Source organism: Musca vetustissima, unplaced genomic scaffold (assembly GCF_032173495.1).
Source record: "Musca vetustissima isolate MV318-11 ecotype Yass unplaced genomic scaffold, APGP_CSIRO_Mvet_v1 utg328268, whole genome shotgun sequence".
Classification (NCBI taxonomy): Eukaryota; Metazoa; Arthropoda; class Insecta; order Diptera; family Muscidae; genus Musca; species Musca vetustissima.
Genome location: NW_026880968.1, coordinates 1,945 through 27,677, shown reverse-complemented (window position 1 = coordinate 27,677; position 25,733 = coordinate 1,945). Strand labels below are relative to the sequence as shown.

At 31.3% G+C, this 25,733-nt stretch overlaps 1 long non-coding RNA gene across 2 annotated transcripts; it reads left to right on the top strand.

Annotated features, from left to right (window-relative positions):
• The first annotated feature begins 821 nt into the window (after positions 1 to 821).
• On the top strand, positions 822 to 24,500 carry LOC133326984 (uncharacterized). 2 transcript variants are annotated; one of them, XR_009754213.1, is made up of 5 exons: positions 822 to 916; positions 13,851 to 13,905; positions 17,950 to 17,991; positions 21,620 to 21,640; positions 24,324 to 24,500. It is a non-coding gene; the product is annotated as an uncharacterized LOC133326984 (long non-coding RNA). The 2 variants fall into 2 exon arrangements; XR_009754212.1 differs by lacking the exon at positions 17,950 to 17,991.
• Positions 24,501 to 25,733: the final 1,233 nt, after the last annotated feature.

Genomic DNA, 25,733 nt, shown 5'->3' with positions numbered 1-25,733 from the left:
AGTCAAAGTACAATAGTGATTGGGTATTATATGATCGTCCCCATCTGATTAGATTGCTCACTCCGCCCACTGGTTTAAATTTATTATGGATTATAATTCCAGTCCTAAAACATCTACGGAATAAAAGTCCCGCCTACTAAAACCCTTCATGTTATGACTGATTACTATTGGTGGATGTGTGTTCTGGCTCAAAATCTTTAGTTTCATGTTTTTACAAAAACAAAAAAACATGCTGCTAGAGTGGTATAATAATGTCTAAACTAAACCTCTTATTTAATTTTTTATTTTATTTTTTTTTTTTTTTTAATTTTCATATATTAAATATTTGTGTATTACATACAACGAGTTGTTGATTTATAAATACAACTCAGACTCATTAATTTTCGCATATACAGCGAAATAATGATACCAGATTGATTACAGGTTTATTAATTTCCGTGCGCAAAACTAAATCCCTTCATTCAAAATAGCGAAATTTTAAAATATTTTTACCTAGCATATGTCTGTCTGTATTTGTACATTTCTAATATAAATTTTTATCTACTATTATTTTCTCTTTCCTATATTTCCAACAACACCAACAATATAATTCTTGCATGCTTTGCTGATGATGATAATGTCGATGCAAACAAAATAAAAATCAAATGCCTGCTTTGGATAATGGATTTGGATGCAATGTGACGCCCCACATCTATATGTAAAATAAACGATTATGAATATCAAATACAACAACAACAATTTTTATAATACACGCTTCCTCTCACACACACACACATGACACCAACAACAACAACAACTTGCCAATGTTTTGAATCACACACAGGGATTCGGATTTGTTACCTTTGCAAATAGTGCCGATGCGGAAAGAGCACGTGAACGTCTACATGGTACCGTGGTTGAGGGTCGAAAAATTGAGGTGGGTGCATGTTTTGTTTATATTTATATTATTGATATTATTATATGTATATATATATATATATATTATTTTATAATTAAATTGCTTAAATTATGAAAATTTCATAATGAATTGTTGCATGTTGGGGGAATGATGGAGAATTTTATAGATAAATGTATTTTATTTTGCATCGAAATGGTTAAAAAAAATAGAAAACATATATAAATACGAAAACATATCTAAATACGTTGTTACATCGAAAATACAAGGTCTTATCGCCATCCATTTTTTTAAGTATTTATTTATTCATCAAGGCAATCCCTCTCTGATATAATGCACTTATTCCAGCGAGTTTTCCAATACTCCAAATACTTCGAAATCTGCTTTTTGGTATGGAGGGTATATTAATGTTGTTTTTCCGTTTGTAACTCATCGAAATTATCATGTCTGCGGTCTGTTGTAAACACTCTTTTGTCTGCAGGCAGGTCAAGGTTGGGTGCCACCCAATTTTCGGTATATTAGGGTTCTTGAGTGCGCTCTTTAAACAAATTCACTGAAATTTGGTACAATAGGTTCTTATTGGATACCAATATTCTCCACTAAAATGTATAAATATAAGCCCACTTTTTCTTGTAGCTCCCATATAACGGTGCCCCCAATGTTCGGCATTTTGGGGTTCTTGAGTGCGCTTTTTAAACAAATTCACTGAAATTTAGAACATTGGGTCCTTATTGGGTACCAATACTCTCCACTAAAAATCATAACAATCGGTCCATTTTTTCTGGTAGCCCCCATCGTTATATGGGTAACGGCGGGGGGCTACCATATAACGGTAATCCCAATTTTGGGGTTCTTGAGTGGCCTTTTTAAACAAATTCATTGAAATTTGGTACAATAGATTCGTAGGGGGTAACCAATATTCTACACTAAAATTTATAAATATAGGTCCATTATTTCTGGTAGCTCCCATATAACGGTACCCCAAATTTTCGATATTTTGGGGTTCTTTTGAGTGCATTTTTCAAACAAATTCTCTGTAATTTGGTACAATGGGTTCTTATGGAGTCCAAATTTCTCCACTAAAACTTATAAATATAGGACCACTATTTTTGGTAGCCCCCATAAAATTTGGTGCATTGGGTTCCACTTTTTGGTAGTCCACTTTTTTCGTAGCCTCCATATAATGGTGCGCCCAATTTTCGGAATTTCGGGGTTTTTGATCTTTTTCAATCGAAATCACGGTAATTTGGCACTTTGGTTTCTTATGGGATACCAAAGCTCCCCATTAAAAGTTATAAATATAGGTCCCGGTATCCCCCATACCGGGAAAAAGTAGACCTATTAACACAACCCTCAAAATGTTCAGTATTTAGAGGATTTTGAGCGCGTTTTTTGAAAAGAATTCGCTTTCATTTGGTATTTTGTATTGGTACAAAAAATTATATTCGCCCCCTTTTTTGGGGTAGACCCATATAACCCCCTTTTTATATTAAAATAGTTAACTAATTTGTTCTGCGTTTTGGTGTTGCCTCCATATTGCTGTATTCCACCATAGTATGGAGGATATTCTGTACACAAAATTGTCAGTTTATACCCTACATAGTATGGAATTGTAGAACGATATAGCTCAACCATTCTTTTTAGATATACCATAGCAATTTCTGTATCCGAAATAGAATACACATTTTGTTATTTTTCATACAAAAGTCAGGGTCCATTTGACCCGTTAAATATTGACCGATCGTTATCAAAATAGGCATTCTTCGGGCCATAATTGCAACATCTGGAGCGATCAAAACTTCATTCCTTAAATATGAACCGATTTTTAACAAAAACAATAGGGGCCAGAACCGGGCCAATCGTGAAGATTGGTCCATAGCTGTGGCCTGTGGCGTGTGTACAAAAACAGTAATGGTCTTCATTACTGCTAGTCGAGATATGACGAGCTGAATACCAAAAGCTGGATCTAGAAGCAAAATTTCGTGGCGTTACAAACTCTTGGGGCTGCACAAAGATATAATACCCTTTCAATAACATAGTTGTTTAGGATAAAAATAACTAAAATTTTAGAGATCATCTGTTTCTACTGTAAAGTTGCTTTAGTTTTGTCCAAGCAAAAATTATTATTTATTTCATAATGAATTATTAACTTATAATAACTACATTTTATTGTCCAAAATTGTGTGGCAATCGGACAAACTTTGGGTCTTTAGTTCACAATTTACATAAAATCGGAAGAAAAAAATATATAGGAGCTATATATAAATCTGAACCGATTTTCAGGAAACTTTACACACATCACTTCAGACTCATTTCAGTACACTATGCCAAATTTTGTGCAAATCGAAATATGTATAGGGACTTTGGTACACCATTTACATTAAATCGGACGAAAATATATATGGGGCTATATCTAAATCTGAACCGATTTTCAGGAAACTAAAAACACATCATTCTAGACCTAATTCATTACGCTATGCCAAATTTCCTGCAAATCGAAAGATATATAGGGACTTTGGTACACTATTTACCTTAAATCGGACGAAAATATATATGGGAGCTATATCTAAATCTGAACCGATTTTTCACAATTTCAATAGGGTTCGTCCTTGGGCCAAATAAGTGACCTGTGCCAAATTTCATCCAAATCGGATCATATATGCGACCTGTACTTTGTTAACAAAAATACATGGACGGACGGACAGACGGACATGCATAAATCGACTCAGAAAGTGATTCTATGCATATTCTCAAAAGGAACCATGGGTCTATCTCGATTATTTCTGCCTGTTACAAACATATACACAAAGACATAATACCCTGTACCACAGTGTAGTGAAGGGTATAAAAACCAACACGACATCTTTATTTCTGAAAAAGTTATTAACCTTTCAATTTTGGTTGCTTTAGTTTTGACCACCAGTGTTACTCCATCAAGTATTGAATTATTTCGTCATTATAATTTTGCTCCAACATTAAACGTAATAATCTATGAATCCCAATTTATTTCTATCGGAGGTGGGCTGAACCAAATTTTAAATATTTATTTTGATTGTTCGAAGATAATAGCTTAGAATAAAAATGAGTCAGTCGTCAGGTAGTGTTACCAATTACCTTACCGCATAGTTTCATGTCCATGCAAACAGTTTTGTAATCATATATGACAAATTGAGATTAATTTTCTATCCATCATCATTATAATAATTTGTATTATTGATATGTATATAATCCTATCAAATGCCATCGCATCTGTTGCATAAATAATGGGATTTACATTGAAAATTTGTATTTAATCTGGATCTCGTGACAAAAACATGTGACAGTTGGTAATGCCAATATTTATATACTTATTGGACAAAGAAAAATAGTTAAAATGTATGCAGATTTTTCATAAATATAAAACAATAATTATTCGTTGAAAATTAAATACGAAATACATTCACACATTTAATTCATATTTTGATATTGTGTGTGTGACTGTTCGTTCTAAATCTTGCTTGTTCGACAGTATTGCCTGTACATCTATGTAATTCATCTGACATCCATGAACATGTTTGTGTCATTCAATACTGATAGTGCCTGCGTCGCTTAAAGGATACACCAATCAACTAAACGTGTACATATCTTATTGATAAAAGCCAAGAGGTTGTAATAAAAATAGGCCAATTATCGAAATCTGATTTTCAGAGCAAGGGAACGGACTTAATCTTACTTTGGTGACAACATAAGAAAACAAATGCTACGATTATGCTAAACACCCAGCAAACAATTTTTGGCGAGTATTTTCCGAATCTTTAGACAAGTTTTCGTTGTTGCAGATTATTGTAGTGCCGGTGTAGATGTGTGGAGTACCCTCTCTGTCACTTTCATAAACATTACTTCATTTACATAGTATTCTCTTCACACCCAATTATTTTCCACTTGAAATGTTATTGTGAAATATTTAAAAGTTGGCAGAATTGTGTTAATACACACACACACACTTTACATTAAAATAACAGAAAACTTGAATAGTTTATTTTACTTTGTGAAGGAGTAGTGACGGTGGCCCTGACACATGAAAATACACAAATGAATATTAAAAACAAAAACAAAATAGAAACCAACAGCCTGAATTGCCTTACACTATGTTCCAATTGTAAAAATGTTACTCTTTTTTCCGAAAAAAAGAGTAAAGAAAAACTTTTTCTTGCTAAAAAAATACAAGTTTAACAAAAAAACACACACATACACACGCGAAACTCTGCCATAGTTGGAAAACAACTATATTTGCATATGCCAGACAGAGTGCCTTCAACATATGCAACACTATTTATGGTAATATTTCTCCAGCTATTTGCATTCATTCAGGTTTGTTTGAAAGTACTGTACACAAGGCTGTTTGCCGTTTTTTTTATGTAAATTGATGTTTGTGTTATTTTTCCTGTCAACATGACTTGGCATCGATGACAAAAAAAATCCGATTTTTTTTAGTGTAAAATCCAATACCCAATTTTATGATCCTAAAATGTGTTACCGATATCATGAACAATACAAATGTAATATCCTGAAATACAAAAAAACAAATTATTGAATCTAAAAAAACAAAATATTTCTCTTGCGATGATTTTTATACACAATAATTATATTGTCAGGGTATTGTAGCTTTGTGTGGCCCCAAGAATTTTTAACGTCGCGAAATATTGGCCCTAGTATACCAATCGTCATATCTCGTCTAGCTTTGTCGATCTAGGCATGTGTGTCTGTCTGTCCTCAACAATTATCCGGTTCGAAGGACCAATGTTTGTTTCCTACGCTTCAACTTCTCAAGGAAATAACAGGGTGGTTGGATTTTATCATTATTATTTTTATACCCTACACAACTATGTTGTCAGGGTATTATAGCTTTGTGCAGCCCTAAAAGGTTGTAACGCCGCAAATATTGGTCCTAGAACCACCTTTAAGTATACCGATCGTCATATCTCGACTAGCTGAGTCGATCTAGACATGTGTGTCCGCCCGTCCGTCGTCTGTCCATTATATTTTGTAAACACGATACAGGCCACAGTTATGAACCAATCTTCACGAAATTTTGCATGTAGGATGGGTTCTGGCTAATGAAGAACCCTATTGTTTTTGGAAAAGATCGGTTAATATTTAGGGGATGAAATGGACCAAAAACTTTATTTTTGTCGGTTTTTCTGGTCGCTCCAAAGGCCGCAATTATGACCCAAACACCCCGAATTTTTGCATGGAGAAGGGGATCGGGCCAAAGAATAAGCATGTCTATTTTGATAAAGATTGGTCAATATTTAGCGGGTCAAATGGACGACCCAGACTATTGTGTGGAAAATGACAAAATTTGTATTCTATGGCGTATATATTTACTCCTGAAGGACATAGACCCGAGAAGTTGATAGTATATCCAAGAGGAGTGGTTTACCTTCACATTGATACCAATTGCATTGTCGTGTGTACTCGGATGTGGGAGTTACACTTAAATATTTACAGGTCCTTACGTATTCATATATTATTTAGTAACGCATTACCACACTAGAGGGCGGAAATATATCGCGGATCGCTTTGAAATGTTCCATGAGGATCCATGTTTGGTCATGGACAACGCCTATAATTTTCGGCGATGATCAGATAATAATATTTGGATCAAGTGACCCGAAAACTTAATTTTTTGTTTTTTTTTTATGAGTCGATTTATAGGCCACAATTATAAGCCGAACATCACAACAGAATTCACGGTGAAGGGGATCTGGACAAGTAATTAGAAGAGCTGTACTGAATATTAGTAATATTTGTAGACGTTTAGTCGGTCAAGGGGGGGGTTCGATATTCTGCCCTAGCTCAGAATATCGAACCATAGAAAATTAGATTTTCGTGGAAGTTGTGTAGGGTATCATATGGTCGGCCCCGTCCGACTATACTGCTCCGCTCACTGGTTTTAATTTCCATTTTTTAATTTCAATTTTCCATTTTTTTTATCAAGTATTGACAAAGCAGTGAAGGAGAAATTGGGTACATATGGTCTTCATCTTCAAACTTGATAAACGTTTGAAAGGTCTGAACTTTGCAACCAGGGAAAATCTTTTCAAACTTTAATCAGGTTCGAAGATGAAGACCATAGACCCCTTTTTCCTTCTTTCTGCTTTTTGAATGCTTGTTAAATTTTTTGTGCAGTGACCTAATCTTTTGCATTTGGCAGAACTTTTTACGACTCATTTTGGTCTTGGTTCCTCTGAACATTGCATTAAATAAAGAAATCTTCGCCTAACCACTTTAATCTAAACTTTGCAACCTATAGAAATACTTGCAATCTTAAATCAGTTTGGAAGATGAATACTAAAAGTCCATCCTTTCCCGCTCTACTTTGTCCATCACTAGCACTGCTCTGGGTATTTAGCAAATCAGGAAAATTTACCAAACATCAGCCAACACATCACAAATGTTGAAATAATGTCTACACTTAAGATTATGTGTACAGACACACACCAACACAAAACCACAAATATAGTCCAATATACTCTAGTTTGTTATACTAATAATCTAACGAATGAATAGAACTTCTATATGTAGTTATATATTAGAAAAATTTCGTAGAATAATTCTGACTACAATGTTTGTACTTCACTTAGCTAACTATGGCACACCGATTGCAGAGCAGTTTCAACTTTTTCGTCGTAGTCGTATTGCATTGTGCCAATTGCCAACATTTTAAAGTGGGTGACAATGCAAATTCTAGTAATTTTTCATTTACCACAATGATATTGCTGGACAGTAAAAAGATGACTTCCTTTCGAAAAAATGTAGGTATTATCCGACAAGGGTTCTCATTGATGTTTAGAAAAAGTGTTGAATGAATTTCAATAAAAATAAACAGACGCCATCAAGAATATAGCCCGATTATAGTAGTAAATACAAAATTCCCTGAACAAAAAACAAAAACTCATTTCAGGTTTGGCGAGTTGATATCGCCCCAGACATCCCAGATTACATTCAATGCGTTCATAATTTTATCATGAATTATCCTTCCAAATATTCGAATACTAAGAAAATAGAACGTATTTTATATTCATTGAAATTATCAAATACCATGAATATATAATGTTTGTATTCATTCTATTAAATCAAGCAAATGTATATGTTAGGAAGACACTACAACTGAAAATGTTATTGAATGCAAGTGCATGTGTGCTAGTTTTATGTCAATGTTTAATTGCATATATTTCACACTCTTGTCATTAGATAGTTAGGTATAGCACATACAACGCACACACATTTAGCAAAAGTTCAGGATATACAATCAATTGTTACCATAACATCCTTGATTAGTGCAACACAGATAGATGTACATGTATATGGGTGCAGTTACATACTTGTGTACGCAAGTATGATTTAATTAAACATTCACATTACTCTTGGTGTGTTTATATTGTCTGTGACAGACTCCAAATCGATACACCGAAAAAGTAGATTGACGAAATTTACTCCCATATAAATACATAGGAGTATTTCTATTGAAAAGTTCGAACTTTTTTAGCAAAAACGTAACTCAGTATGGTTTGACGTACGATCTTCTTAATAATAATCTATCCAAGAGAAAGGTCGTCCAAGACGTCTGTAGTGCCATAGATCACTGATATAGAGTTGTATAGTTCTCGAACGAACTAGTTCCAATGAACGATTCACTGAAAAGTACGATTGAACTTGGTCTAACAAAGTCGTTATATTTAGTTCATTAAAAGAGCGAACGAGAATATACGCCTTATAGATCCATAAATTTTCTGAAACATTTCTTTAAAAATCCACGCCTTATAGATCCATAAATTTTCTGAAACATTTCTTTAAAAATCCACGCCTTATAGATCCATAAATTTTCTGAAACATTTCTTTAAAAATCCACGCCTTATAGATCCATAAATTTTCTGAAACATTTCTTTAAAAATCCACACCTTATAGATCCATAAATTTTGTGAAACATTTCTTTAAAAATCCACGCCTTATAGATCCATAAATTTTCTGAAACATTTCTTTAAAAATCCACGCTTTATAGATCCATAAATGTTCTGAAACATTTCTTTAAAAATCCACGCCTTATAGGTCCATAAATTTTTCTTAAATCTTTCTTAAAAAATCCACGCCTTTTAGGTCCGTAAATTTTTCTGAAACATTTCTTTGCTGAAACACGCCTTTAGGTCCATAGTTTTTTTTTTTTTTTTTGAAACATTTCTTTAAAAATCCACCCTTATAGGTTCATAATTTTTCTGAAATATTGGGAGAGAGATGAACTATTAAAAGAAATACCGTATTGAAATGAACGATGAAACTAGAAAACAAAATTAGTTCACTCATAAGAGCTGAACTAAAAGGAACTATCAGCTAACTGAACTGGGTGTGAACTGTTAATGCAAGACTGTCATGTCATACTGTCAGATGGAGCCGTAGCTCGTTGGACCCAGGTTAGCTCATTGGATCCAGCGCAATTTGTATATTGCTCAAAAAAGGCTCACGTCGATTAGTTCAACGAAATTTTAGAAAAAAATATGATCGTCCGAAAAAAACAGTCACTTCGATCCAATTTCAACGAAAATATTTCGTGGAAGGAGCACTTCCAATAAACTGGCGCCAGTTACGCTAGGATGTTAATTAAAAGTGATACACCGCATCTTATTGCTACGAAGTAATTCGAAAAACGAACAAGAGAAGTGAATTATTAAGGACCAATAAGAATGCAACCTCATTCACATCGATTCAAACTGACGTCTTTTTGAGCGGGCAAAAGGTGGATTGATGGGTAATCCGCCATACAGCCTTGGCCCACGAAGATTCTTTTTTATTCACGGATATCAGGAAACAATGAGTGGCCAACAATTTTTGTCGGCAGAACATGCTGCTGAAGCGTTCGCGCTCTCTCATTCTCTCTTTGTTATTTGTTTTATGAATTACGTTCATAAAAAGCATAAATCCGAACATTGACAACAATTTCTGAACCCTATGCATATACTGCAGAATGCTAGGCCATTCTTCCAGTACATTTAATGGATTATGATTTTATGTTAGAGATTGTTATGAACTCAGCATGTTCTTTGTTTTATGAATTGCGTTCATAAAATGCAAAAATCCGTACATATGCAACAATATCTGAACTTTATTCATATACTAAAAATCATATGAATATTTTTTTTTCTGTGTATATCAGTTTCATTGGTACAGGTTATTCTTTCAGTAGACTTAATGGATTATGATTTTATGTTAGAGATTGTTATAACCTCAACATGTCCGTAAAAGAATTCGGATTGCATTGCCATTAACACATAATATGACTAGGAACGTTATTGGTTTATAGATGCTATAACAAAACAATGTGTAGGTAGACAAAGTCATTCGTAATCATTTTTAATGTGCAATATATCCTTTATAATTAACTAAAATTTTATCCCAAATACATTACAACATATGTGTGTTTGGCCGAAGGATTTGCTACAATTTTACACTAGAATGAATGGATGAAACCACATATAAACCAGATTTGCAAGTGACATTGTTTCCTGTGCACACTCACTCACATACCTAATAATATTCAATGGCCCATCACTATAAAAATTTGTTGAGTATGCTTCGAAATTAGTCTGTTGTTCCATGATATGGAAATAAAACCTTACCTAGCCTTTTTCGTTTTTATAGGATAAAAAAGGTGTTTTAATTTAACTATTTAAACAATTCTAGAACAACCGTGTGGTCATCTTCAAACCCCTTCGAAATAAATTATATTTTCCAAAAATTTAACACACAATGTTCAGAGAAAGCTACGCCTTATCACATTTCGTAAAACAATAGACTATTATTTTGCTGAGGGCAAATTACTTAAAGACCCCAAAAAAAAAGAAACCAGCAACTGTCCAGTTGAAGATATATTACATTGTTGATCTAAGGCTCTCGGCACTCTAGAGGACATCTAAAATACAATAATGTCTTCTTCGCTTTCTTTTTTTGTTTTTCAGTTTTTATTATGGCCTTAAATTTCACTTAGCTAGTTGGGTAATTAACTTTCTTTGTAACGATGTTTTTACCAGTCGTCCTAATGGAGGCCATTAACAATGTGGTTGTATGGCAAATGGCAAAACTAGGAAATACATTATGATTACAGTTGGATATAATTAAATAGCACATTACCAAATCGTGGTGAATTGGATGATGAATGATTTGTCGACTAATAAAATGAACTTGTAGAGGTATTTTATAACTTATAGAAGACTTCAGTAAGTATTTTATACAAAGAATACCTCTAAAAGGTTTTCTATATAAATAAATGTTCTCGAGAAAGTATTCTAGACAAGGAAGGACTCCAGAAAATCGAATGTACATACGAGCCTCTAGAAGACGAAAGCTGAAATATGAATCGAGCAGTAAATAATCTCATAATTGCTACAGTCAATTTAAAATGGAATATATTTCCGAAACAATTGTCGAATCACTATTTCCACTCCGTTTAGGACACCTTAAAACTTCTGGCGAAAAAATATTGACTACGAATTGCTCTCTTCATGTGTAGGAATAAAAACATACGTCATGGCTGTACGACCCATTAAATCCTCAGTTTCTTCCTCTCTTGTTCGTTTTTCAATTTTTCCGAAGAATTCCAGCAAGCAAATTATTGTGTAGCACACAGAATTGTCCTCCTGTGTTGCTCCACCGCAATATTCACCAAGTTTTGCAGATGAAACAGGCAGCCACGTATTGTTGGTTTCGGCTCGTCTTCCAAAGTGAACACGATCGATTGCTGCTTTGTTTCGGGTTCATGCAGTAAAGTAAATCATAGAAGAAGTACGGAAGAAAAAGGAAAGGAAGGAAAAAAATCTATTTTATATGAGTAGTGTTCAGAAAGGGTTGTCAACTTTTCGATTTCTACATTTTATGAACGCAATTCATATAACTGGTTTTCTGACAGAGAGAGTGTGTGAGAGAGAGCGAAAGAAATAACCAAACGATATATGAAAAACAAATTATCGATGACAGTTTGTTTTTGTCAACACGGCCTGAAATGTATAACAGTCATCGTACAGAGAAAAACTTCTGGAGGGCCTTCAATGAGTTGAAAAACTTCTTTTTGCATAAACAGAAAAAATAACTCATATATTATCCTTTGCATTTTATGAGCGAAATTCGTAAAATTGATTTCCTGTCAGAGAGAGAGAAAGAGAGAGAGAGCGGATGAAAGAATCAAATAACCAATCATCAATTGAAGGAGAAATAGATCACTAGCATACCAAACAATATGTGACAAATTATCGATGACATAGCAGTCATCATACGGAGGAAACCTCTAGAAGGCCTTTAATTAGTAGAAAAACTTCTTGTGTGAATAATTTTCAGAAAAAAGTAATTTTTCCAATATCTGCATTTTATGCACGGAATTCATAAAACTGGTTTCCTGCCAGAGAGAGAGAGAGCGAAAGAAATAGACCACCACCAAATGAGAGAAGAGACGTTGATCGTTAGCATGACAAACAGTGATAGCTGGTGGTTGCAAGAGAGCGATAAATGATTGCAAGGTACAAAATAGGAAATAAGTTTTAAAATTTATGAAATTTCCACAAAGATAGTGTTTTGCCAATGATTATATGAATTTGTGCCTATATTTTAATGTAAAAAATAAACAATTCATAGAATGATGAAAAAAACAAATAATTTTTATTCTGTTTTTCATTTATAAGAGATAGCAATCAATAGAATATTTCCTATGAAAATTTGACTTTTATATAAATAGGACTACTATTTTATGTTACTGCAACTATTTTATATTGTAGTAAGTATAGGACATATAGCACGTTGAACAAAATACCAGTAGCATTGTTGTTAATGGCAATGTGTGTGTTGTTGTGCTTGTATGTGTGTGTGTCTGTGATGTTTCATTACCAGCTAAATCATCTTAACCACTACTAAGGCATAAGAACATCTAAGGCTTATGCGAACCATAATACACTTCGTATAATATCCATGTTACAATTCTAAGGCGAACTCTATCAGTATTCTCACAGTCAATGCCAAAGACAAGTAGTTTTAAGTAGCAGAAAAATAAGAAGATATAGAAATATTCTCTGCAATGGAGTTAGTGAAATGTGGACTGCAAACCAAAACCAAATATGCTTAGCTTCTTTCGTTTTAATTATTGTTTAATATGCAAGAGGATTGTTTGTTACTGGAATTTCTGGAAGCAATGATAACTACATAATTTTGTTTTTTGTTCAAAAGTGTCGTCTTCCGTATTCAAAGCATTTTAGATTGTGACATAAAGTATTTTTTTCATTAAAAATATTTTTAAAATGCTCTAGGGATTTTTGTAATATAAATATAATTAGTTTTTGCATTGTTTTGGTAAATGCCAAATATTTACATTTTATTTTTAAAATAAAATATTGTTGACAATTTGACTACTTATTAAAAATTGCATATTAAAAATTGCCATTAATTAAAATTTGGTCGTTAAATATTGTAAATTAAATTTTGGTTTTGTAACACAAACAACGTGATATATTTGTTTTTTTTTACAGCGCCTAAATATATGCACCACACATTGGAAAATAAGGCCTATTAATAAGGTCATTCAGGGTTCTCAAGTTTGCTGTCAAAATACATTATTGTGAATTGACTTTTCGCTTTGTCGATGACCTTATTAATAGACCTGATTACAAACAATGCAACAATTTTCGAATTAAAAATCGTTAATAAAGAAACACATCGTAAAATATTAAAAAAGAAAAAATATATATATATTTCTCTACTCCCCCACCAAACAGCAGCAACATAAGCAAATGAAATTTTCATAATTATTTTAAGTAGATTCTTATGTTTCTTCTTCACAATTTAAACTTTTAATGATATACTGCTCAACTTTTTTATCAATTCAATATATTTAACAATTGTAACGTTCTTTCTGTTCCCCCCTCTGGTACATATCGTTCAGGTCAATAATGCAACAGCTCGAGTTCAAACTAAAAAAGTTACCACAGTCCCTAACGGTAAGTACCAACAACAACAATCGGAAAATGAATAAAAACAATATTTTCTTTCGACTCGAAAGTTTTGTTTTCTGTTCGCCTAAAAGTATGCAACGAACAAACCCTTCTTAAGAAAGAAAACAAAAAAATCAATATTATTTGTAAGAACTAAAACAAGCCAAAAAGGAAAAAAGTCTCAAAGTTGATTAAAACTAGTTTTTTGTGAAATTGTGAAAAACATGGAATGTTTTTCTCTCTTGAAAGGAAGTCCAATATATTTTCTTATTAGAATCAATAAGAAAATATTACTTTTTACTGCAAGAAGTTTGTCGCAAACGAAGAAAAAGTTCTTTATAAATTACGAAGAAATAAAATATTGATACTTTATGTAAAAAAAGATACTCGTTATCAATGACAGAGTTTGAATTTTGTCAGTAATTTTTACACTCGGATTTTGTGGAGAGCGAGCATATATTAAAGTTGTCTTTCGAAAATATTCCCTGGAAATTTCATAAAATAATACGAGGTCTGATCAAAAAAGAGCCTTCAAGTAATGATCAAAAGGAAATAAGCCGAATATATATGAATGTATATATATATATATATATATATAAGCCAACCATGTCCCACTTGACATTCCAAATGCCCTGCAACAGTTTATTTCATTTTTTACACAAAACCTAATACAGTTTCTTTGATAAATGTTTTTGAATATATAAAATCCGACAAACGCAACTCAAGAAATTTGAAAATAACGTTTATTGATCAGACCTCGTAAGTACGTAAGTACTCTTATATCAAAGCATTTTTTTCTGTATTTTTTGTGCATCGATCTGTCTGTATGTTGAAATCGAGACAGAGCTCGAAATTTCTAAGAGATAGATTTAATTTAATTCTACATCTGTACTCTTTATTCAATAATAGTAATTTTTTATCAGTCCTTGTAAATTCTCGTATAGAACTATCGTTGAAAAGAGAGCTCAAAATGTCTGAGCGATAGCTTTACATTTTTATACGCAACACAACTATGTAGTCAGGGTATTATCGATTTGTGCAGCCCCAAGAAATATTGGCCCTAGACCCACCTTTAAGTATACCGATCGTCATATCTCGGCTAGTTGAGTCGATCTAGACATGTGTGGAGTCTGTCCGTCTTTCCGTCTGTTCATTATAATTTGTATGCACTATACAGGCCACAGTTATGGGCCAATCGTCATGAAATTTTGCATGTCGGACGGGTTCTGGCTTATGAAGACCCCTATTTATTTTGGTAAAGAAATGGACCAAAAACTTTATTTTTGTCTGTTTTGTTTCTGGTCTCTAGAAGCCACTAGTATGACCCTACTAAATTTTACAACCGAAAGTGAATTTGGTTAGAGAATAAGCATGACTATTTTCATGAAGATCGGTCAAAATTTAGCGGGCCAAATGGACCCAGACTTTTGTGTGAAAAATCGGAAAATTTGTAATCTGGAGCGTATATATTTACTCCTGAAGGACATAGACCCGAGAAGTGGATAGCACATCCAAGAAGAGTGGCTGGCCTATAATTGTCGGTGATGTTGAGAAGATATTTAGGGGGTGCAATAAACCGAAATTTTTATTTTTTATCAAATTTTCTAGTCCCTCTAGATGCCATTATTATATGCAGAACATCACATATTTTCACGGTGAAGGGGGATCTGACCAAATACTTAGAACGGCTGTTTAGTTGATGATTGGTTAATATTCCGAGGGTCAAATCAACCAAAACCTTAAATGACCACATTTTTATTTTATGGCGAAAATATTCACCTCGGAAAAAAACATTTGGAAAATATGCCAGAGTTTGAAAAAAGGGTGTCCAAATATCGAGGATTATTGCCCATGCTCAGAATATAGAACCACAGAAATTTAGACTTCAGTGGTAGTTGCGAAGGGATCGGCCCCATCCGACTGCACCATTTTAGGAATTTGAAGTTTATAGCCATATTTTTCCAACAGTAGTGACTGTAGTTTGGCATTTCCGTTTTGTGATGACTAAAAAATATATTCCAAAATATTTTGCTATATATGTCCTTTTTTGGAACCGCTTCCGCTTCTTTCTAACAGACGCATTTTAAGGGTCCTTCAGACATTTTCTTAACAGAATGGATGATTTTGTGTTCTTGGTCGGTAAAAATCGTTTTTAATTTTTGACCCACCCTATTTTAGATATTTTGATGGTCTTAGACGCATTTTCTACTCGAAGTGGGTGTAATTCGGAATTATCGGATTCTTAAGAACAACAATATGATAATATACCACAGAAGAACCCTTGGTTTACTCAGAGTCATAGAATCCGGCTCAGAATCCCCAACTTTTGTCCATAATACAACCTTACCATACAACCTTACCATAACATCCATTTTCATTATATCAAAGTATGCATATTCTTCATCAGAATAAAATGACATATTCGTGTTAAATTTAAAAAAAATCAAACATCCATTGCTATTAGTCCTAAGATATTTGGTATTAAAAAGGCTATGTTTTTTATAGCTCTAAATTTTATTGTAAATGTATCCGATCAATTGGCTTTAATTAGGTATTTTGCATTCTCATTGGGTAGCAAATCCTCAAAAATATGAAACTTGGATCATTTTTTGAGAAGCTCGGTTATCGGTGTAGGCTCCATATACCGGCATCCTCTATAATCCGGTATTTTAAACACAAATTTCAACCGAATTGCTTTTAATTTTTTATTTCCGGTTCTCATTATTAATATTGACTTGATTTTCGGCGTAGATCCTCCATAAATCCTCTATAATTCGTTTTTTTTTTTTTTTTTTTTTTTTTTGGGATTTTGTGTACTGGTTTCAATTGAATTGACTGTTATTTTGGTATAAATTAAGGTTCTCATTGGGTACCAAATTTTCGCACCGATATTTATCAATATTGGTCCACTTTTTAGATTTTGTAGAGTTTCCTCCCTGTGTAATTTAATATTTTAGATTGTCATTGGATATAAAAACTCCCCTCCAAACAAAAACAAAAACTATCAATATTGAGTCCAGCTACGATGCAAGTTCCATATAATTCTGTATTTTTGGGAATTTTAGGCACGTTTTTTCAACCGAATTGGATATTGTTTGATATTTTAGAGTAGCATACTAAAAATCCAATTTGATCGATTTTTGATATTTTTTAAATGCCCAACTCAGTGTCCTGGAGGTTTTTTTACTTGTTTTTTTTTTGCCGTCTCAGAATTCGACTCCCGAAAATTTTGCCTACTTCCACTCCTAGATTCTGAAGCAAACACGGCTGTATTTTTGAGCTATGAACGAATCCTGCAACAATTACATTTTTAAATGTAAATGTAGAAATATGGACTCAAAACATATGATCATGAAAAAAGATCATATTGGGAAATTCGAAATATCGAAATAATATGCAGACATCACGAAATTTTATTAATCAGCCATCGTACGAATAATAGTTTTTTATTCATTTTTTTTTTTTTTTTTTAATTTTTTGTATTAAATTTTTATAAAATTTTTTATTACATTTTATATATCAATCACATAAGCTTTTTTATGCAAAATGCAACATGATTGGACATGAATAAAATAAAAATACAACCATCATCATATGTGGGATAATTTTGCCTGGATTATTTTGATATTTTATGTTTTTGTAATTTATGTTTTTGTAATTTCCTATACATGCTAAAACCATTGTTAAGCATTTAAATTTTGGTTTCAAAAATTATTATTATTTATATTATTTATTGTTGTGTTTAATGACAGCTGTAATAATCGATATAGTATGGTTTGTTAATTTTTATTGGAAAGTTTAATTGCAATAAGTGGTTTATACATTCTTGTTTTGTATTAAACTTTTTTATTTTTCTTTTTTAATAATTTTATTTTTATTTGTCTATTTGTCTGAGACACTTGGTAATAATGTTGTTTGCAGTTTATACTTATATATATCATCTTTATTTTTGTTTTCTTTTTATATCCTTCTCCTATTCTTCGAACAACAAAAAACCACAACAACAACCACAAAATTCCTAAAATAATGTATGAAAACCAATTACAATAGTTGTGCTGACAAAAGATGGTGCCATACCGGCTCCAGCTCTAGGTGAGCAAAAATTAAAAATATCCTTTCAAACTTAAAGTCAAAATTATCTATTTTTTATTTTTGTTATATATTATGCTGTTCTCGTATGTGAATACTCTATGCCTGTGTGTTTGTTGCATTATTTCTGTTTTGTTTTCAATTGTAAATGCAAATGGTATTGATTGCTGCAAATGAACATGAATGCCAATTAAGAAATGTTTGACTATACCTAAAGGCGATTTTTGTAGTTATTGTTATATTGTAAAAGCTCTACCATGTGCTGCCTCCTGCCATGCTCTGACTTCCTTTGCCTTTTTAACGTCCCTTTTTTTTTCAAAGCTGTATATCCCTTTGTTACATTTCTCAATATACATATTTTACAAATTCTGCATTTTATTGATTGCATGCATTTCCTTGCAAAATTGGGGAAAAAATAATTCAATTTGTTCATGTTACTTTCTAACAATAAAATCAATATATATATATATATATATGTGCACCATTTACCTCGAAACTAATCTGCTCCAACCGAAGAAATTTGTGATAGTCGAAATCAAATAAAGGGCAGAACTTATTTTAGATATTTCGGATACCGTCTTTATAAGCGATATGTTGTTAAAACCTTTTGAATAAATCACAAATTTTTATGCTTTTTTTAATGACATACCAGTTGGAAATTTTTCCAAATATACAATTTTTTTAATTTTGAATGTGATAAAAATCATTAAAATAATTCAAACATAAAAAAAATATATATTTTTTTCATTTTTAAAAATTAGGTTTTACTATTTTTGAAGAGAAAAATTATTTTCTAAATAAAAAAAAATTAAAAAAAATATACTTTACCGTTATAAGCAATTTCCACGATTTTCGGAAGATTTTTTAAACACAATACACCTAAGTCTGTTTTTACACGGTAGATTGGTTCCAGAAGAAGCCGTGTAAAAAAAACCGTGGAAAAAAGGGAATTCCCCTAAATTAGTGCTATTCACATTTGATTTGACCAGTAAAAATTGTTTGTACGCGCTAAAGGGGAATTCACATAAATATTTAAGCTAGTGTTCGCAAACTATCGATGGTTTCAGACTTTTTTCTTTCATAAATACTTTTTTGTGATATGAAGTTACATCGCAAAAATTAAATTTGACAAAAAAAAAATTTAAGTACATAAAATTTCAAATCGTGCTAAATGGAATAAAATCGTGTAAAAAAAATTAAAAATATGTACTCAATTTTTAAAAAAAAAACTTTCAATTTTCAAACCGTGTTATATCAAAACCGTGTACAAAAAGACCGTGTAAAAACAGACTTAGGTGTATTATGATTTGTCTTTATTTTAACTTTTTTTAAATTATGAAAATATTTTTTATACATTGTTTTAAGCTCTACAAATTGCATTTTTAAAATCGTATAATTTAACAAACGTTTTGAATACCATATAGTTTTCAAAAATATATTTTATTTAAAGAATTCTGATTTTTTTTATAGGCTAACAATTTTAAAAATTACTTGGTATCAAATATTTTTATATTAATATTAAAAAATGGAATACCATATACTTTCCAAAAATATTTTTTTAAGAATTCAGATTTTTTTATATACTCAAACAATTTTAAAAATTACTTTATGTCAAATATATTTTTAATTTCTATTTTTTTCTGAAGTTTTAAAACATATCTGAGTGACAAAAATGTATTAGTGATTTTTGCTTTCCTATGGAGCTGAAATTATATATCATTATATATATATATATATATATAATTATTAAATTTTTGTAATTCCTTTATCGCCATTCACTCCCACCCTTCTTCTACAAATACTCAAAAATGCTCTTAGGTTTTTAAATGAATTGACATGACAATTTCCAATTTCATTGGCAAGCTTAATAGATATGTTCAAATAAATAAATATACGTATTGTGTAATCCTTGCCATAAACAGATATGGATATGCATATTTGTGTGTGCGTGTGTGTTGCCCAATTCTGAAATGCTGCTACAAGGCATATCCGTTTATATCTGTTAAATAATTATTAAGACAATACCTGCCAATAAATGTATTTATTTATGGCCAATGACAAAATCCTTTTTTAAATATTTGTTAATGACTTTACAATTAAAATTAAATTAGTTATTATAACATTATAAGGTTGAGAGAAACGATTTAATTAAGGAAATATTATTATTGCACAGATAAACTGAACAATTTGTTATCAAAATATGTAATTTTTAGGAATGAAAATTAAATATTATAAGTAATTGATATATAAATCCAATGTTATCTTCCATTCGACATTTGTTTTGGGAATAAAGTTTTTTAGCTTTTAAATCTGAAAATCCGGTTAACAAAGTTAGCTATCCGCACCTGCCTCTCGCAAATAAATTTTATTAGCATAAGGTTCTCCAAGCAAGGATCGGATAAAAGTAAAAAAAGGTATAGAAAACATACGAAAATCGATTTATTGTATTTGAGAACCCTGGCTGAAATGCTGATTTTTGTACCGAAAAGGAATACATTAGAACTAAAAAGACAATATGATAGGTTTAGACAATCTACACCTTTTTAAGATGTTATTTAAAACATTTTTTTTTTTGCTCACATAGTTCTGTGTTGATTTGTTGATTGTCGGCAAACTGGGCCTAGTTCCTAACGTTCCTTTATGAGAATAGTTCCAATGAACTAGTTCGTTCCGGAACTACTACGGATCATCTTTTACCTATCCCATATCTGGTTATAAAAAACAAACACATAAAGGATGTATATAAATGTGATTGTATATGTCGAAAATAATTAAGTTCTATTGTATGAAAAACAACATATCTTACATGATTAAAATAAAAAAATTCAAATTTTATTTTTAAATCCAAAGTTATAGGAATATTCTTGAAATAATATTTTTGCATCTGTGTATTTTTATATAATTGTATTGGCATGACATGTGTATTTTTATATAATGTTTGCAATTTTGAATTTCTAACTGTATATACAAGAAGATATATTTGAGAAAAATAAAATTAAAAAAAAAACTATTGATGTTATCACTCTTCCAAGCCCCAACGCATGATGCCTAAACTCGCATGATTGTGTTTGCATATGAAAAATAACAATAATTGCCATGTAAAAAAAACATCATATTTTATTCATACAAAAATAAATACATATTTAGAACAATTAACTAAAATAGTTTCGTTTTCTTTTTCTCTCTTCTTTTACGAATCTCTTTTTTTTTTGTCAATTCCATATCAAAATGTTTTATTGTTGATGACGATGATATTGTTAAACGCTTTTTGACGCCTGCTGTGTGCCTGTAATGCCAATCACAAACATATATTCCACCAAACAATAAAAAAACAATAAAATTTCAAAAAAACAAAATCGTTCGGCTATGGTCTGATGTTGGCTTTGACAAATGATATGAACAAAAAATATCTATATCACAAAACTTACAACCAATCTGGATTTACATACATATTTTTGCGAACGATCACCATCAATGTCATTTTATTTCCTACCACCACATATCAACCACCAACGACCACCACCACCACTACCAACCAACCATCACTGGTATTACCTGCGAATTGAACGAAATTCCATTGATTGACAACGAACAAAATTCCTGACACCAACAAAAACAAAAAACCCAACAGTTTGTGTCCAATGGCCCGAAGGTAAGTTTAGAGTTTAGCTACATTGTATTTTTTCTTCTTCTTCTTTTTCAATATTTTGTTGGAATTCGTTTTTATATGGCTTTCTCTTTTGTGAACTTTATTGGTTTGTGTATGTTGAATATTCAATTACAATTATCTATACATATTTTATTTTGAATCCTTTGAAAGTTTGAAACAAAATGAAAACAAAGTTTTAAATATTAAAAAACAACTCTAAATCCTATTATTTAAATATATACATGTATTAGAAATATAATAAAATATTACATTTTGTTTATGAAATATTTACGCTGAATAATTTCATATATTACAAAAACACAAATGCAACAACAATTAGTTTAAGTTATATATATACATACAAAGCAGTATCTACAACTAGAATAAATATTTTATATTTTATTTTATATTTTTAAATAAAATATAACGTATGTTATATTATAATTTCATATTATATATTTTTATTTGTTTAGGTGAAAGTATTTTTGTATAAAAAACTAAATTATATTATTTACAATTTAATATATATTTATTTAGCTATACAAACATATACATAACTATACTATATGTGAATACTGGTGATACGCCGAGTACATAAAAAACGAATAAATAAAATCGGCATTCGCTTCGACTGAGCCCAACTTCGACATAAAAAATACTGTGAGGCAAAATCGAGGTCATATCGGATACGAATTAATTTCTAAAAACATGTTTTTCAAAATATATGAAATGTAATTCGAGAGCATATAATTTGCAATTCGATCATTTAATTTACAATTCATAACATATCTGTTGTAATTCGAATTTTTTAATTTGTAATTCATAGAATATCTTACGAGATTCATAGAACTCCATTTGAAATTCAAATTCTTTCATTTGAAATTCAAAGGGTTGCATTTGAAATTCAAACAATTCCATTTGGGAAGAATAAAATTCCATTTGAAATTCAAATAAATACATTTGAAATTTTTAACATTTCAAATTCGAAACATATTTTTGGTAACCCACAAAGAATATGTATGATTTTGAAATGCATATTTACGAAATACAAATGAACTTTTATGAATTACAAGTGAAATTTTATGAATTTATTTAAATTTCAAATGGATTTCTTTGAATTACAAACGAAAATCTACGGATTTCAAATGGAAAAATACGAATCATAAATGAAATTCTATAAATTTCAAATGGATTTTTTTTTTAATTTCATATGAATATTTTAAAATTACAAATGAAATGTTGTAAATTACAAATTACATTCTCGAATTACAAATGAAATGTTATGAATTGCAAATTAAGTTTTTGAATTACAAAAGAATTTTTCGAATTGCAATTGAAATTTTTTGAATAACATCTCAAAAGAATAAATTTTCGATGAAAAAAATACTCAAAAAAATTTCGAAACCCGGTCCTTTTTTCCAAACTTTTTCACATGTTATTCAAAATATATCAAATGTAATTCGAGAATTCCATAATCACCAAATCTATATTACAATCCAGAAAATGGCGTCTTTTGGGACAATTTCTCCTAGTACCACTCCACAGAGTGTTCACTCTTAAAAAAGAGTAGCCTAAAGATGACAGACCTTAATATTTCTTTTGTTTTTTTGAAAGTATTTCGCAACATGAAAATACACGGTTTTCCATGCGTCCGAACCAATTTTCGAAGCAATTTTTTCACTCCGATTTAGACACTTCCAAATGAAACAACAAAATTCGGATATATACCATTCAAAAATTTTTTACCGCTTCTACAGCATCTTCTGGCGACGGAAATTGCTGACCACATGCATTTTTTTCTTAAACCGCGAGATTAAAACGAAATCGTTGCGGACAAATTGTGGCCAGAATGGATTGCCTAACGTTACTCCAATGGAAGAGTCGTCTCATGACCTGTTTTGAATAACTTCTGCTGGTTTCAGCATGTCCTCAAAAAATCGATGTACCTCTCGGCACGAGCTTTTTTAGAACAATTGCCAAACAACATTTTTACGATCATATGTTTAAGCAACATCGAATTTCTATGCTGGATTCCTCTCTGTCACAATATGTCACATGACATGATGTTGTATTATCAGTGAATTCTTTAAACCTGTTTATGACATTTCTATAATATTCAATAATTAATACAATAATTTCAATTCATCGATGCCCTCTTTTCGAGATAATTCTCGTCGGGTTTATTACTTTTTTTGACAAATTGATTTCTCTTCAAGTCACTATAAAAACACAACACATGACAGTACGCCAAATCACACTGTGCAGGGTTATGCTACAAATATGACATTCGTTCAAACGGAAATACCTGACGAGACCAGGCAATACTTAGAGTTGACTAAGCCAGAAAATTAGTAGCCTTTTGTAGATGTTCAACAAATAACTTAGTGAAATTTGATCACCCTGTAAACTGCTCCTTTTGGTCGATTATTATTTTTTGGTCCTTTTTTTAGTTTAATGAAATGTTTTGAGAAAAATTATTTAAAAAACGTTTACATTACAATGTAGTTTTATTTCAAAGAATGAGTGAATATGAAATATAGATTCGAGTATTTTTTACTGTAAACTAAAATATGTATTTTATAGCATACATTTAGGAGTATTTAAATTTTTTATTTTGCATATGCTACATATACGATAATATACTTAATTTTTCTATAACTACACAATCGTAAACATACACATAAAGGTTATCGATTGCCTGTGGCTACGTGGCCATTTATTGGTGGCCCTGTGGCGGTGGGGGCGGCGCCATTAACACCTGTGCCAACGGGAGCGGCACCAGCAACAGCCACTGCATTAGCAGCACCAGCACCACCTCCTACGCCCATTGTATTAGCACGGCCGTCAACACAGCGACGAAGGTATTTTTTTGTTTTTGTTTGTAACAAACGAATGCTAAAAATTCATAAGACATTTTTTTTTTGAGGCTTAAAAGCACAATTCATCCCAAAACAAAAAAAAAAAAAGAAACTGATGGATATGAACAGGAAAAAATGAACACTACCACCATAAAATGATCCCAGTCCAAAAGAAAATTAAAAACTATAAATTTAGAATGTTAATAATTATGTATGGATTGCTAATTACTTTGAAGCCCGTCAGCTCGTCCCCAATATTGTTAATACTAATATATATTTTTAGAACTACAAAAAAAAATTGAAAATCATTGAATTTTATACTTGTAAGAAAATTTAGATTGACACAGAAATATATTTCTATAATTAGTTATAATGTTATTTATATTTTATTTCTTGGATTGGATTTGGATTTCTTTGTAAAGCATTTATTATGCAAACTCTTAGAAGGTATTTTAAGTAATGTTATACATTTTTATAATATATATTTACCATGCTATGCTATGATTATACGTATATACATATAACTAGCAAAGTACCCGCTACTTCGTATGCGGAAAGGGAATAAAAAAATATTTCATATGGAAATGGTGAATACCGTATAATTAGTTGTACTATAGTTCTGAATTCCACCTCTCTTCCTACATTTAATATCAAGTTTATTACCATTAATTACTCTTCATACACATAAGCACTATTTTCCGAAATCCACACATTAGCAAAAACGTACAGGTTCCACATGTAATTCCATTTAGAACTTTTCGAACACCGTCACCTCCACTAAATTTGGTACCAAAAACCCTTTGGTCCTTCTTTCTAACTCTCTGTCAATGACCAACATTCTAAATTTTAGGTTTCCAGTTCTCTCCGTTATCCAAGTTTAGTGAATTTTCTATTCTATACTATTGGTGCACATAAATTCGAGTTTCCAAAGTTGTCTCCATAGCTCAATACTACACTTCAACAGTAATCTAAGTTCCAAATCTCAAGATTCAACCAAATCCAAATTGTTTCAAATTTAGTACCATTTACTCATACTCATAGGTAAGAATTTCTAAAACTACATCAATCCATATATCCTAATCTTACTTCCACCAAAGTCCAAATTGTTCCAAATTATTTTTAAGTCCAAATATTAGGATTCCCGCTCACACAAAACGAATTGTACCATATTTAGTACCAATTAGGTCTTCTCGTATCCATAAGTACGAAATTCCAATACTTCCTTTATCTTGCAATTT